Here is a 15180-nt window from a genome sequence, read left to right as displayed (position 1 = left end):
CTCTCATCGTTTCATCCCTATATTTTGATTTGCCAGTTTCTAGAGAAACTACTAATATATATTAGGCATTTCCTTCTTCTGGTTTTGAAATTGACATAACATCTACACGAGGCTTTGTGAGAGCGATGTGAGAAAGGTAACAGATCATTGCTTCATTCCATAAATTACTTTTCTTGTCCTATTAAATCACTGATAGATTTATTTCTGCCTTGGAAAAAAGTTTAGTTAAAAGACATTTTGAGACAAGTTTTGATTATTCTTAATGAAGACAAATACATTCAAATAAATTGCAATTAGTTAATTCAAACTAATCATTTAAAAATTTAGGTGAAGATTTTTTTTAAAAAAAGATGATTAGTGCAAGCTTCTCCTAAATAAATAAATATATACACACATATATAATTATATATGAGATATATAATTATATAATATATAAAATATTATATATTTAAAAGAATATATATTTATATCATATTTTATATGTATTTGTAAATATATATATATTTCTCTTTAAAATAATACTTTAGAGTTTTATAAATAGTCCTGTGGTCTTTTTTATGTTTGACACTATTATTATTTCCAATTAATGGGGACATTTTCTATACGGGATTTTTTTCTCACTAAGAAGCTGAGCGCTATCTCATAACAAAGACAGCTTGAGAATGTGTGTTAACAAAGTCAAACACTGGAAATGAATTTCACAGTCCTCTGCACTGCTCATTCTCACCTCATGAATCCACAAGTGTCTATGAATTTGAAAGATTGCTGCTGGTGGATGATCTCACCTTCCACACTTCCATAGGCTCTGGTTACGCTTTTTCTCCTGTAAATGGCTCCCTGTACTTGGGGCTGCAGTGCCAAACTTTCTAGACAGGCGTAAATTACTGCTTTGTCTCCCTTCCTCTCTTTCTTCATTTATATTTCATACTGTATGACAGAACTGAAACGGTTGAGTAATGCATGGCGCTAAGGGATGGTGGCTATTTATTGTGTTTTCTTGGGGCTCTGGGTGTTTTACATGTCTAAAATAACCGTATGATACTAGAGATCGAAGGACTTGAACATTTTCATTTGTAGGAGGGAAGCTTTGGTTTTATAAAAGCAGCTGCAAATTAGACTAATTGCTAACTGAAAAGAATGTCTGCAATATGTAGTCAGACAAAATAAGAAAAATATAGAAAGGCCAAAGTAGGAAAGTATACACTTCCTTTTACATAGAGCATTGAGGCATTGACTGAGCTGACATTCCTGTGTAAACTCACTCATTTTCATAAATTTTTTTTTCCATTTTAGGAAGAAAATAGATGTTTGTGTCATGCCAGCCCCAGTACCTAACCTACATCTTAATGGGAAGGGCAGTGGAGCAAATACTCTTCTTTCTCTTCTTTGGTTTATTTTAAATTTATAGACTTTAAAACTATTTATCAACTAACTTCCTTCCTCCTTTCCTTCCTTCCTCTTTTTTCCCCAAATAATCTTAAATTTTCTCCCGAGGGGAATACCAGTTTTCTCCTCACTGTTCATGTAGTACGCACTTCCTACAAATTCTTTATTTTTCACCCTAAACATAGAGGCTGCGGATGCCATTTTTTTTTAAATTCAAAACAATAGTGGTAAACTCTGTAATTTCTTTCAAAAAATATTCTGCAAAATAAGTGCTTGACATTATATTGAAACTAAAATGCTCAAATTAGGAGAAGGAAGGAAATGAGTATTTATTCGAGGATCTACTATGTGCCAGAAGTTTTCTGTACATGAATTCTTTTAATCCTCATCACAGCACTGGGTGAGAGCTGTTATTCTTTCCAATTTGTTTCAGCAACTGAAACTGAGACACTCAGTAGCTTGCACAGCATCCTATAGCAACCAAATCTGTAGGACTCCAAAGTCCTACAGATTTGGAATGACTTTCCCATTTTCTTATATACCAGCGTCCCCTCCCTTAATTTTGCAAATGAGACCCATGAGGTGCAGAGAGACCCGGGGGCTTAAACTGGTGACTGAGTTTGAAATGGATAATAGGTCCTCTGACTCAGTTCATCCCTCTAAGCCACTGGGAATACAAAGATGAGGGGGGGGGGAACTCATGAAGTTGACCCTAGAATTAAAATTCACATGAAAATATCTATAAGAAAATTTACCATGTTCATTTTTTTGAGGCATGGAATCTGTTAATATATTTCCTGTCTGTTACTGAGAAGAAAATCTCATGTGATTCCTCCTCATATTTCTTTTTCTTCAGTGCCATGAGTTGATCAGGCCCCAGAGGTGACGACTGTTATTTTTAAGGAATGTTGTATCTGGATGCCGGCAATACAACTTTCTCGTCTCCATGGCACTGGGGCATAGGTCAGATTGTGCTGGGCCAAATTCCAAATATATAGCATGAATTTTCTATTTTCCAGCTATTAAGGCAAACTTAATTTGCCTCAGAAATTTGTGCAACTGTTCAAAGAATGAGCCTTATCTTATTCTTATTTCTTTCTCTACCTTTTTCCTCCAACTTCAGAATTGGAACATAGAAGCAACTCCTAGTACAGTGATTATTTTTGCACATGTTACTCTCTTTTCCTCCTACCAGAGTTACCTTATAACAAGAACTCCACAGTTGCTAAACAGATAGAGGTTGTGCATGACTGTTACTATATTTACAGATGAGAATACAAGATTTGGTAGGTGAGAGATTGGGAGAAAGGATTGAAAAGAAAGGTTCAAGGTTAAGACTTCTTATACCCATTGCTTTGAAGAGTTGGTAAAGAAACAAAAACCACATAGCAAAATCTGAGCATCTTTCTCAGCCCCTGGCAACCTACCCTAGATGTGTGCAGCAAGTGGTCTGGACATTCTCCACACGAGGCCAGCTTGACTACTCGCTGTTCCTCAAATATACCTCATCCTTTCCCTTCTCTGAGCTTCTTAGTAAAAGGTTCCTTCTGATATGACTGTCTTCTCTTCCTCCACTTCTACCGATCAAATTTCTATACATCCCTCAACACTGGGGGTAAATGCTGCCCACTCCATGCAGGCCTCTCATGAACTGAGGGTCAGGAATCCCTTTTGTAAGTGACTGTAGAAGCCAGAATACAGATCTTTTGTGGCACTTACCACTTACTCTACTAAATTTGGAATACTTTTATATCATTGTATCTTCTTTATAAGGTTAAGAATTCTTTCTATACATCCAAAAGTATAGTCCTCATTCCATTTTTTTTTTTTCACTTGACTTCTAGGACCTCATGCTTTCTGTTTTCCTCCTCGCTCACTGGCCATTTCTTCTCGGTGTCTCGTTCCCTCCCTCTCTTTGGGTTCTAGCTTATCAGTCTGGATTCTTCACTATTTAGTAAAGCTTCATTTTAGTACTTGATCAATATCCACTCACTCCCAAGATGATCTCATGGAATTTTACAGCTTTCAATATCATCTCAATAATGATGACTCCCAAATATATGTATCCAGCCTGGACCTGGACCTCAGCTCCCGATGGTTCTCACCACCTGCGTACTGAATCATCTTCACTTTGTCTCCTCACTTGGCATCTCCCGTGAAACATGTCCAAAACAGAAATCCCAATCCCTGCCCCCACTGCCACCCCTCAAAACTTGCTTTACCTCTTACCTTCTCTTCTGTAGTAAATGGCAACTGACATTTTAGAATCACTGATTCATCTCTCTCTTAATTTATGCATACATCTTTCAGCAAATCCTGCAAATCTCAAACATATATCCAGAATCTACTTCTAGGCATTTCATGTCTATGACCCTGATCCAAGCCATAACTATCTCTCATCTGGGATACTCAGTGGCTTGCTGACTGGTTTCTCTGTCTCTACATGCACATGCTACTGTGTGTGCGTGCAACAGGGCAACTATACTGATTTAAGAATAATTAAAAGGTATTGCAAAGCTAAAGAAACCACAAACAAGATGAAAAGACAACCCTCAGAATGGGAGAAAATATTTGCTGACAAAGGATCTCCAAAATATACAAATAGCTCATGCAACTCAATATCAAAAAAACTCAATCAAAAAATGGGCAGGAGACTTATAGGCATTTCTCCAAAGAAGGCATACAGATGGCCAACAACACATGAAAAGATGCTTAACATCACTATTAGAGAAATACAAATCAAAATTATAATGAGGTATCGCCTCACAGTGGTCAGAATGGCCATCATCAAAAACATCTACAAACAACAAATGCTGGAAAAGATGTGGAGAAAAGGGAACCATCCTACCACGTTGACTGGAATGCAAATTGGTATAGCTACTATAAAGAAACAGTATGGAGGTTCCTCAAAAAACTCAGAACTACCATATGACTCTGCTATCCCACTACTGAGCATAGACCTGGAGAAAACCATAATTCAAAAAAATGCATGCACGCCAATGTTCACTGAAGCACTGTATACAATAGCCAGCACATGGAAGCGAGCTAAATGTCCATCAACACAGGAATGGATAAAGAAGATGTATTACATATATAACAGAATATCACTCAGCTTCTGTTCCAATAGGAACAAAATTGGGTGGACCTAGAGACATGGACGGACCTAGAGAGTGTTATACGGAGCAAAGCAAATAAGAAGGAAGTCAGAGAAAACCAAATACGTATATATGGAATCTAGAAAAATGGTACAGATAGCCTTACTTGCAAAGCAGAAATAGAGACACAGATGTAGAGAACAAATGTCTGGATGCCAAAGTGAAGGGGGAGGGTGGAAAGAGGAGATTGGGATTGACATATGTGCAGTATTGATACTATGTATAAAATAGATAACTAATGAGAACCCACTGTAGAGCTCAGGGAACTCAGTGCTCTGGAGTGACCGAAAGGAGAAGGAAATAAAAAAAGAGGGGATATATGTATAGCTGATTTACTTTGATGTACAGTAGAAACTAACAACATTATAAAGCAACTATAGATAGCATATTCAAAAGCAGAGACATTATTTTGCCAACAAAGGTTCGTCTAGTCAAGGCTATGGTTTTTCCTGTAGTCATGTATGGATGTGAGAGTTGGACTGTGAAGAAAGCTGAGTGCTGAAGAATTGATGTTTTTGAACTGTGGTGTTGGAGAAGACTCTTGAGAGTCCCTTGGACTGCAAGGAGATCCAACCAGTCCATTCTGAAGGAGATCAACCCTGGGTGTTCTTTGGAAGGACTGATGCTAAAGCTGAAACTCCAGTACTTTGGCCACCTCATGCAAAGAGTTGACTCATTGGAAAAGACTCTGATGCTGGGAGGGATTGGGGGCAGGAGGAGAAGGGGACGATAGAGGATGAGATGGCTGGATGGCATCACCGACTTAATGGATGTGAGTTTGAGTGAACTCTGGGAGTTGGTGAGGGACAGGGAGGCCTGGCGTGCTGCGATTCATGGGGTTGCAAAGAGTCAGACACAACTGAGCAACTGAACTGAACTGATACTCCAATAAAAATTAATTGAAATAAGTAATTTTTTAAAAACTTAGATAATGTTTTCTCTTATTCAACCCCTCCAAAGGCTCCCATCTTGCTCATGGTAAAAACAACGCCTTTTCAGTGGCTTTCAAGACCTACTATGATTTGGCTCCCTGTTACCTCTATGAACTCCTCCTATGCTTCTTCCCACTCCAGGTGTTCAGCTATGGCATCACTGGCCTCTTCTTCAAGTGTTCAGTGTTCCTCCACTTCAAGGCCCTTGTTGCTTCTTCCGTTGGGAAAGATCTTCCACAACAAACTATATTGTCTGCACCTTCATTTTCTTCCCAATCTTTCTTCACCTTTTCCCATTATAATCTTGTTTCCCCCAATACTAAGTTCTCTGGTCATCCTATTTAAAAGTCAGCCCACCCCCCAGCACACTCTATCCCCCTTCCTTCCCTGCTTGTTACTGGTGTTTGTCTCTGTTTTTTTTTGTTTGTTTGTTTTGTTTTCATAACCCACCTTTCAGATCGTGCAAGAGGGCCTGGCCCAAAATAAGTGCTCCATAAACATGTTCAGATTTGCTGAATTAATCCCACAGTGCCTTCTGCACACAGTAGGTGCTCACTGTTTTTTAATCAACAACATGAACCTCCAAATTATATTTTACACCAGAAAGGGGTACACAGATTTTTTCCGTTTCATGAATTTTTTCAGTTAACAAAAATTGAAAGTGGTTGTATATCAGAAACAGGTGTGTTTCATCTGTATACAGTAAAACACTAAGTTTCAAAGAGTGGAAAATTTTGGTCGTTCATAGCAGAAGGAACTATTGAACCAACAACAGGTTCATGAGCCAATAGCCATGTTAAAAGAATATAGACAATGCCATATAACTAGCAAAATGCTCATTCAAATGCTTTAAGGGTGCCTTTGATCATGTTTAATTAAAGAAGTTTAAAAATGTACTTTTCACTTAAACTTATCTTGACACAACCACAACGTTGCATTGTTTTTTCAAGCATTAAAGCCAGAAAAAGATAAAACATGGTGGCTGTCTACTCTAAACCCCATAAATAATGTATACCCCACCCAAATAAAACAGTTAACAATAAGAGGTTTCTGAGTGAAAGGAAGAGAATTTGTAAGAGCCATTCATACTGTAACAGATGTGCTGTCTTGCTTCAGCCTTATTTTATATTTTTCCTTTACCCTTTCCTCTCATTGACGACCCTGTGGCATAAAGTTTCATTTCAAAGATTTAAAATAGGACATAGAATCCTTAAGAGCAATTGCACAGAGCAATCTATCATGAATTTTGTGACTCTTATACAACGTGCACAGGTTCCCTGGGACCAAGATATTTTTGCCCTCAAATTGGCCCAAATCCCCCATACAACCTCATCCTCCTTGCCCAGAAATACTGATAGAATGGAAATAGATAGCACTCAAATTTAAAGAGTTACTCAATTCCAATCCAATTGGAAAAAAAAAAAAAACTACTGCCAATTCTCAGGGGTCACTGAGTTTAGGATCTAGAGATGGATATTCTCATCTTCACCTGTCAGAACAGTGTTCTGCAAAAAGCTCTAGATACAATTTTGAACTGCCTAAGCAATTTTCACCACCTTCACTGTAAGCATCTAGAGGATTTCCTGACAAAAGTATACTGTGCATGTATTTTTAAAAGCATTAGATTGGCAAAAATACCCTGGATATTTGAGCATAGGCTCCTTTGTCTCTTTCCCTTAACCCTGCCAGACCTCCCTAAGATATATGCCAAAGAGAAGCCCCCATCCTCCTGTATCCATGATGAATGATTTGGGAACAGTCCAAACAGTAAGGGAGGGATTTAACATAGTTTTCTTGACTCTAGCCCCATTTATTTATGAGAAGGTTGTGAGGAGATTTGCAGGGAGAGTAAAATATTCCATAGTATGGCTTTTTATTCAGACCTGTGCTTAGGAATAATCATTGCTGTCACTGCTTTAATGTTCAAGGGGGAAAAAATACTTCTGTAATCCACATAGTACAAAAAAGAAAATAAAAAAGCAGTCACGGGAAAACCAGGAATTGTGCAGTCTGATAGTTTGACTCTTTCTAGCTTATTTTATGGTAATCCTCTGCTCTAAAACTTTACTTTTCTTTAAATTCCATCACACTTAATCTGTTTCTGTTCTCTCTTCTCCAGTTGTGTATGTGTCTGCGTGTGATAATAATAACCACAGTACTTCATTATTCCTCAGAATACCTTTAAGAGTAAATGCCAAATAATTTGTCCATTTGGTAAATGATGAAACCAAAACACGGAAAAATGTTCAATAACATTGATAGGGAAAGAAAGCTAATGGCAGGGAGAGCCCAAATGCAAACTTAGATGCATGCCCCTGACTTCAAAACTTTGTAGTTAATTGCTGTATCTACTTGTCCCTTTCTGTAGAGGAAGAACCTGTGCTGTTTGTTCACTGCCACGGGGAGGGTGTGTGAGCAGGCCTCTCATATAGCAGTCTCATAGGGTATCCCTGATCAGTGCACTTCCAACATTGCTCTGCATGCTTGTTCTTTATTGTGAGAATATAGTCCTTCTGGGTAAGGAAGTCATTCACTTCCATGTTAAATTATCATGGAGTGCTGGCTTAAACAGAATAGCAAGCAGAACATCAGAGCCTTGTTCAATGAGAGAGCTGTAGTCAATATTTTTGTTGCTTTTTTCATTTCAACTCTAAGTTTTCAGGAGCAACACAAAGGAAAAAGGAAAACAGTGATGCCTAATTTTTTTTTCCTAATATTTTAATGATGGCAATTTCCAAACAGAGTTTGAAAGTGGTGTGCAGTGAATACCCATATATGCAGCATCTAGTTTCTATAATTCTGCTTTCTTTACTTTTCACCTCTCTACTTACTAATCTATATTATTTCTCTGATACATTTTAAAGTTAATTGCAGTCTCAGTGCTGTTCACCTCAAAACTGTGAATATTATCAACCAGGGCTCAATATTTAATGACTTTTTTGTAAGGCAAAATGTAATGTAAGGCAAAATGCACATATCTTGTGTATCATTTGATGATTTTTTATGTGTTTCTACACCCATGCAACTAAAACCTTTTTCAAAGTATAGAATATTACTACGCCAAATCCAACATCACCCTCACCTCCTAGCCCTCTGCCCAGAGAGACAATTACTGTTCCAGTTTTTATATCATAATTTCAGGCATTTTAGTCTTCACTGTCATTCAAACAAACCACATGGTAATTACTCATAGTAACTACTCATCTTTTACTCAGCATTATGTTCTTGAGATTTATCAGTGGGGTTGTAGTGGTTTGTTCCTCAATTTCTGAATATCCCAGCGTATGGACATACCACAATTTATCCATCCTTCTGTTCAGTATTTTTGTACATTTAAAAAGAATGTGACTGTTTTCTTTGCCTGGTTTTGAAAACTGAGCGATACTGAATACAAGTAAAATCACTGTGTCATGTAAGTAGCTGTTTGAAAACTCAGTCTTACAAACCATCCAAATGGCATGGAGCACTCATAGATAAATCAGGTAAAGGACTATTAGGTGTAGCCTACAATTATAAAGAAGAAAATAAGATTTTTATTGCAGTTACTCCAGGCTGATGTGGGTCTATCCTATCAGCCACAGCACACGACAGAACAAATAAGCCTGAGACTTATCAGGCTATCTTTAGGTTTCTATTTAGCTCCCAGAAACTGTAAGATAATCACCAACTTGGTTAGTGCCTCTCTGAACCTGCCCTTCAAACCTGCCACTCTTTCTCCACCATTCATTATTTCCTTGTAAATCTCAAGTAGCCATCTCATTCGTTATCCTTTACCTTATTTAATCATTCTATAATACATACGGCCAATTGCTAAACTTAACAGTGGAAGAGCAACTGGGGAAGGAGCAGTGGAGAGATAAATTCATTCCCTTTATTGTCATAAAGTTGGAAAATTATGACCATATGCATGGACTGAGCCAAAAGAGCAGAAAATTCCCTTTGTCTCCGTATTATTCACCCATTGTGCTGTTTTAAGTTCCTTTAGTGGCCAAAGGGTGACAGAAGCAATATGTCAGGTTTTTGCTGTAAAATGTTATCTAAAGGCAAGAAGTAGACCTGCAGGACAGATAGAATTCTCCACCGAGCCATGGGATTTCTGATAAAATTCTATAACCAAATAAAAAATATCTGTGACAACATTTATGTGAAGCAATGGTGCCATTCTTTGCCCAGTTTAGGTAATCACAGGTGCACATTCTTTGTCATATTTGGAGATAAATCCCAGTAGACATTTGGGAATCTGTTTTGAATTTAAAGTGGAAGTTCCAAGACAGGTCTGGCAATTCTTTTCAAACTCTCTTTTTCAGAGAAAAATACACATTGTGGAAAAACACTGAAAAAATACAGACTGTTGTTCAAAAATAGTACGCTATGTGTATGTATACACAAAAACATACTCTTTTGATTTTGATAGATTAATTTTCTGTGATACCTCTGGATATGCATTGAGCCCGCCCATACATTGAGAAATATGTAAATATATTCTGTGAATATGAAACAGGAGTTTAGCAATGAGCACAAATAGCAAACAAAGACTGAAAATCAGATTCCAAATCAAATTCCAACTCAATATTGGACAAGTTTCACTCTGATAAAATGGTTGTGATAGTATTTTAAATATGCAAATTTATTACCTGAGGAACATCAGCTAGTAGTGTTCCATAAAGAAATATTATGGTGTTTTAATCCAAATTAATGGTAATCTTTCCTCATTGCTTTAATTAATATGCCTGCTTCTCTGTCATTATACATTTAATTTTATCACATAAGGCAGGTAGTGAACTTATGCTTTCTGAACTTATTTTTTTCCATTTCTGCAGGATAGGAAAAAGAATTTAGAGCATTTCTGTATATTTTTTTTCCTCAAAAAGAGGCTAGCACATGCCATATTGTAAATATTAGCCAAAATATATGTTTATGATAAAATTCAACAATCCTCATGGGAAGCCAGTTGTTTATTATTTCTCCTTGCTTCTATTTCTTTCCCATTTCCCTGCAGCCTGTTAGGAATGAGTGCATCAAAAAACTTACACTTGTTTGGGAGTATGACTGAGCTTATATGGTCTAAAGGTTGGTGTGCATGTCTACAGGCAGCTTCCTGGTTCAGGGACTGTTTTTTAAAAATAGAACTTTTCTGCACATGGCCTCAGCAGAGTTTCAGGTCTACAGCACTAGTCACTCAGCCCTGGAAAGAGGGCCTGGGGTGGCTGGCATCCTGGTTCAGTAGCCTCTTGCCCTAAATGACACTGAAGTGATTCATAGATGGGGGAAGAAAAGCTATGACAAACATAGTGTATTAAAAAGCAGAGACATCACTTCACCAACAAAGATCTATATAGTCAAAACTATGTAGTAGTCATCTATGGATGTCAAAGTTGGACCATAAGGAAGGCTGACCACCAAAGAATTGATGCTTTTGCTTTTGAACTGTGGTGCTGGAGAAGATTCTTGAGAGTCCCTTGGACTGCAAGGAGATCAAACCAGTGAATCCTAAAGGAAATCAACCCTCAATATTCACTGGAAAAACTGACTCTGAACCTTCGATACTTTGACCACCCGATGCAAGAACCAACTCATTTGAAAGGGCCCTGATGCTGGGCTAGCTTGAGGGCAAAAGGAGAAGAGGGCAGCAGAGGATTTGATGGTTGGATAGCATCCTGACTCAGTGGACATGAACTTGGGCAAAGTCCAAAAGATAGTGAGGGACCGTGGGGCCTGGTGTGCTGCAGCCCACGAGGTTGCAAAGAGCTGGACACAACTTAGTGACTGAGCAACAAGGTAGATGATGACACCCAAACACTGGGCTGCAAGAAAGGCCAAGTGATAACCTTCAGCCACCTGACAATCTGAATCATCCTTCACAATAACAACAACAAAAACCAAACAATCCCAATGAAAAGTGGGCAGAAGACCTTAATAGACATTTCTTCAAAGAATATATACAGATGGCAAACAGGCACATGAAAAGATACTCATCATCACTAATTATTAGAGAAATGCAAGTCAAAACTACACTGAGGACCACCTCACACCAGTCAGAATGGTCATCATTAAAAAGTACCAATAAATGCTGGAGAGGTTGTGGAGAAAATGGAATCTTCCTACACTGTCAGGAGGGCATGTAAGTTGGTGTAGTCACTGTGGAAAAGAATGTTGAGGTTCTTTAGAAAATTAACAATAGAATTACCATATGATCCAGCAATCCCACTCCTAGACATAAACCTGGACAAAACTATAATTCAGAAAGATACATGCACACTTCTGTTCATAGCAACACTTTTCACAATAGCCAAGACATGGAAACAAATGTCCATACAGGTAAAGAAGATATGGCACATATATACAATGGAATACTAGTCAGCTGTCCAAAAGCATGAAACAATGCCCATTTGTAACAAGAGGGAGGCAACTAAAAATCATACTAAGTGAAGTAAGTTAGAAAGAGACAAATACCATATAACTTATATGTGGAACTAAAATATAACATATGACTCTATCTACAAAACAGACTCATGTACATAGAGGACAGACTTGTAGTTGCCAAGCAGGGTGGTGTAGGGGAGGGAAGGATTGGGGATTTGGGATTAGCAGATGAAAATTATTAGCCATAGAATGGATAAGAAACAAGGTCCTACTATATAGCACAGGGAACTAAATTCAATATCCTGGGATAAACCATAGTGGAAAGGAATATTAAAAAAGGAAAGTCTACATGTGTATAACTGAGAGCAAAGAGATTTGCACAATAAATTAGCTGTACTTCAAAAAATTTGTGAATGCGTTAAAAAAAGTCTATAAATAAATAATGGAGAGAGGGTGTAGAGAAAAGCAAACTCTCTTACATTGTTGGTGGGAATGTAAGTTGGTGCTGCCACTATGGAAAACAGTATGGAGGTTCCTTAAATACTAAGAATTGCCACATGATCCAGCAGTCCAACTCCTGGGCATATATCCAGACAAAATTAATTTAAAGAGATACCTGCATGCCTCAGAAGGGGGAGGTAGGACAGATCAGGAGGTTGGGATCAACCTATACACATCTATGTATTAAATAGATAACTAATAAGAACCTACTGTATAGCACAGGGAACTCTGCTCAATGCTCTGTGGTGACATAAATGGGAAGGAAATATAAAATAGTGGATATATATATATACATATAATTGATTCATTCTGCTGTATAGCAGAAACACAACACTGCAAAGCAACTATACTGCAATAAAGAAATATATATATCCAAAAAGTTATATGCACCCCTGTTGTTCATAGCAGCACCATGTCCAATAGCCAAGGCATGGAACCAACCTCAATGTCCACTGAAACATGAGTGGATAAAGATAAAAAAAAGATGAATGGAAAAGAAGATACACACACACACAATGGAATACTAGTCAGCTATCCAAAAAAATGAAGTTATGACATTTGCAGCAGCATGGATGGAATTTGACATTATCATACTAAATGAAATAAGTCAGAAAGAGAAAGACAAATGGCCAGGAGAAATAGCAATAACCTCAGGTACACAGATGACATGACCCTTATGGAAGAAAGTGAAGAGGAACTAAAGAGCATCTTGATGAAAGTGAAAGAGAAGAGTGAAAAAGTTGGCTTGAAGCTCAACATTCAGAAAACTAAGATCATGGCATCCAGTCCCATCACTTCAGAGAGAGTTTATTTTGTGGGGCTCCAAAATTACTGCAGATGGTGACTGCAGCCATAAAAGATGCTCCTTGGAAGAAAAGTTATGACCAATCTAGACAGCATATTAAAAAGCAGAGACATTATTTTGCCAACAAAGGTCTGTCTAGTCAAAGCTATGGTTTTTCCAGTAGTCATGTAGGGATGAGGGCAGAGCACCAAAGAATTGATGCTTTTGAACTGTGATGTTTGGAGAAGACTCTTGAGAGTCCCTTGGACTGCAAGGAGACCAAACCAGTCAATCCTAAACGAAGTCAACCCTGAATACTCATTGGAAGGACTGATGCTGAAGCTGAAACTCCAATGCTTTGGCCACCTGATGCAAAGAACTGACTCATTGGAAAAGACTCTGATGCTGGCAAATATTAAAGGCAGGAAGAGAAGGAGATGACAGAGAATGAGATGGCTGGATGGCATCACCATCTCGAAAGACATGAGTTTGAACAAGCTCTGGGAGTTGGTGATGGACAGGGAAGCCTGGCATGCTGCAGTCCATAGGGTCGCAAAGAGACATGACTGAACGACTTTCACACCAATTTTAAGGGTGTACTGTTGAGAGAGGCAGATCCTCTGTCTGGAGATTGGGGGTAGAGTATCGTTCACTGGGACACCTTAGCCAGAAGGTTGGGCTACTGTACCACAATGACAGGAAGCCTTTCACAGTTTCTCTGGGGACTTGACGGGTGCAGAGTCAGATTGCTTTCATTTCTGTGTTCCTCTACTGCCACTACCCTCATGCAAACCACCGTCATCTCACTTGGGCGCCTCAATGTTGACCTAGCTGGTTTTGCTTCAGTGCTTTCTCACAGATCATTTGTTCTTCCTAGAATAGCTAGTTATAACATGTTGCTCTTTTCCCTACTCTGACTCACAGCTTTACATCATCTGCCCTCATCATCATCTATTCTCTCCTGCTTGTTGTGGCCCAGCCACATTGTATTTCTTGCTCTTTGTCAACTACCCTTAGCCCTTCACATACTTTGGACCTGTAATATTATTCTTTGTATCATATCTTTCCCATCTACCCTGCTCTTTACATGACTCGCTTTTTCATATTGACTCTATCCCAGCTTAAACAGCATTTCATCTATGAGCGCTTCCTGACCATTCTCCCTCAGGGAGCAGCCCTATTCAAATACCTTCCTGGTCCAGTGGCTAAGACTCCATGCTCCCAGTACAAGAGGGTCCAGGTTCAACCCCTGGTCAGGAAACCAGATCCCACATTGCCACAACTAGATCCCACATGCTATAACTAAAGACTCCGAGTGCTCTAACTAAGACTCAACACAGCCAAATAAATAAATAAAAATAAATATTAAAGAATACCTTTCTTGGCCTTCTGTTTATATTCTTTATAGAACTGTTACAATTTGTATTCTTTGTTTATCTCAGTGTGGCCACTTACATGCATTGCCTATAAGAATGCTAGCTCTCATTTCATCACTGTATTTTCAACATTAGGGCAGGGAGTAACACTAATTGAATAATTATCACACACAAAAAAAATATCCTTACAAAAAAACTGCAGTGGGTTACATAAGAACTTAGATCCAAGAACCAATAAGGAAATAATTTTCAATTGTGACTGTATCAGTTATTATCAAGTACAAAGGATCCAAGTACAATATAACTGAAAATCCCTCCTTGGCAGCTGTCTGCTTCATCTGCTTCTTCCTCTTCACCTCCCAGGCACCAGGGTATTTTTGCATCAGCACAAAAATCTCACTTGGCAACACTTGAGCCAAGTCTTTGCTATAATGTATCTGATAGTTCAAGGTTCTTTTTTGTTTGTTTGTTCTTTTCCCTGGGCCTTTTTTATGTAGAATAAATATGTCTGTTTAATCAGTACCCGTGATCTCCAGCAAAGAGGCTGGAGGAAAACAATCTGATTACAGTGGCATGCAAAGGACCACCAGACTTCTCCATTAATGGGCATTTTATATTTTTCAAAAGAAACTTATTGATACAGATATTTTCCCTAATAAGAAAAATATTTGGAGGGGTAATTT

The sequence above is a fragment of the Oryx dammah genome, unplaced genomic scaffold, assembly GCF_014754425.2.
Source record: "Oryx dammah isolate SB20612 unplaced genomic scaffold, SCBI_Odam_1.1 HiC_scaffold_18, whole genome shotgun sequence".
Lineage (NCBI taxonomy): Eukaryota > Metazoa > Chordata > Mammalia > Artiodactyla > Bovidae > Oryx > Oryx dammah.
This window is presented reverse-complemented; position numbering follows the sequence as displayed.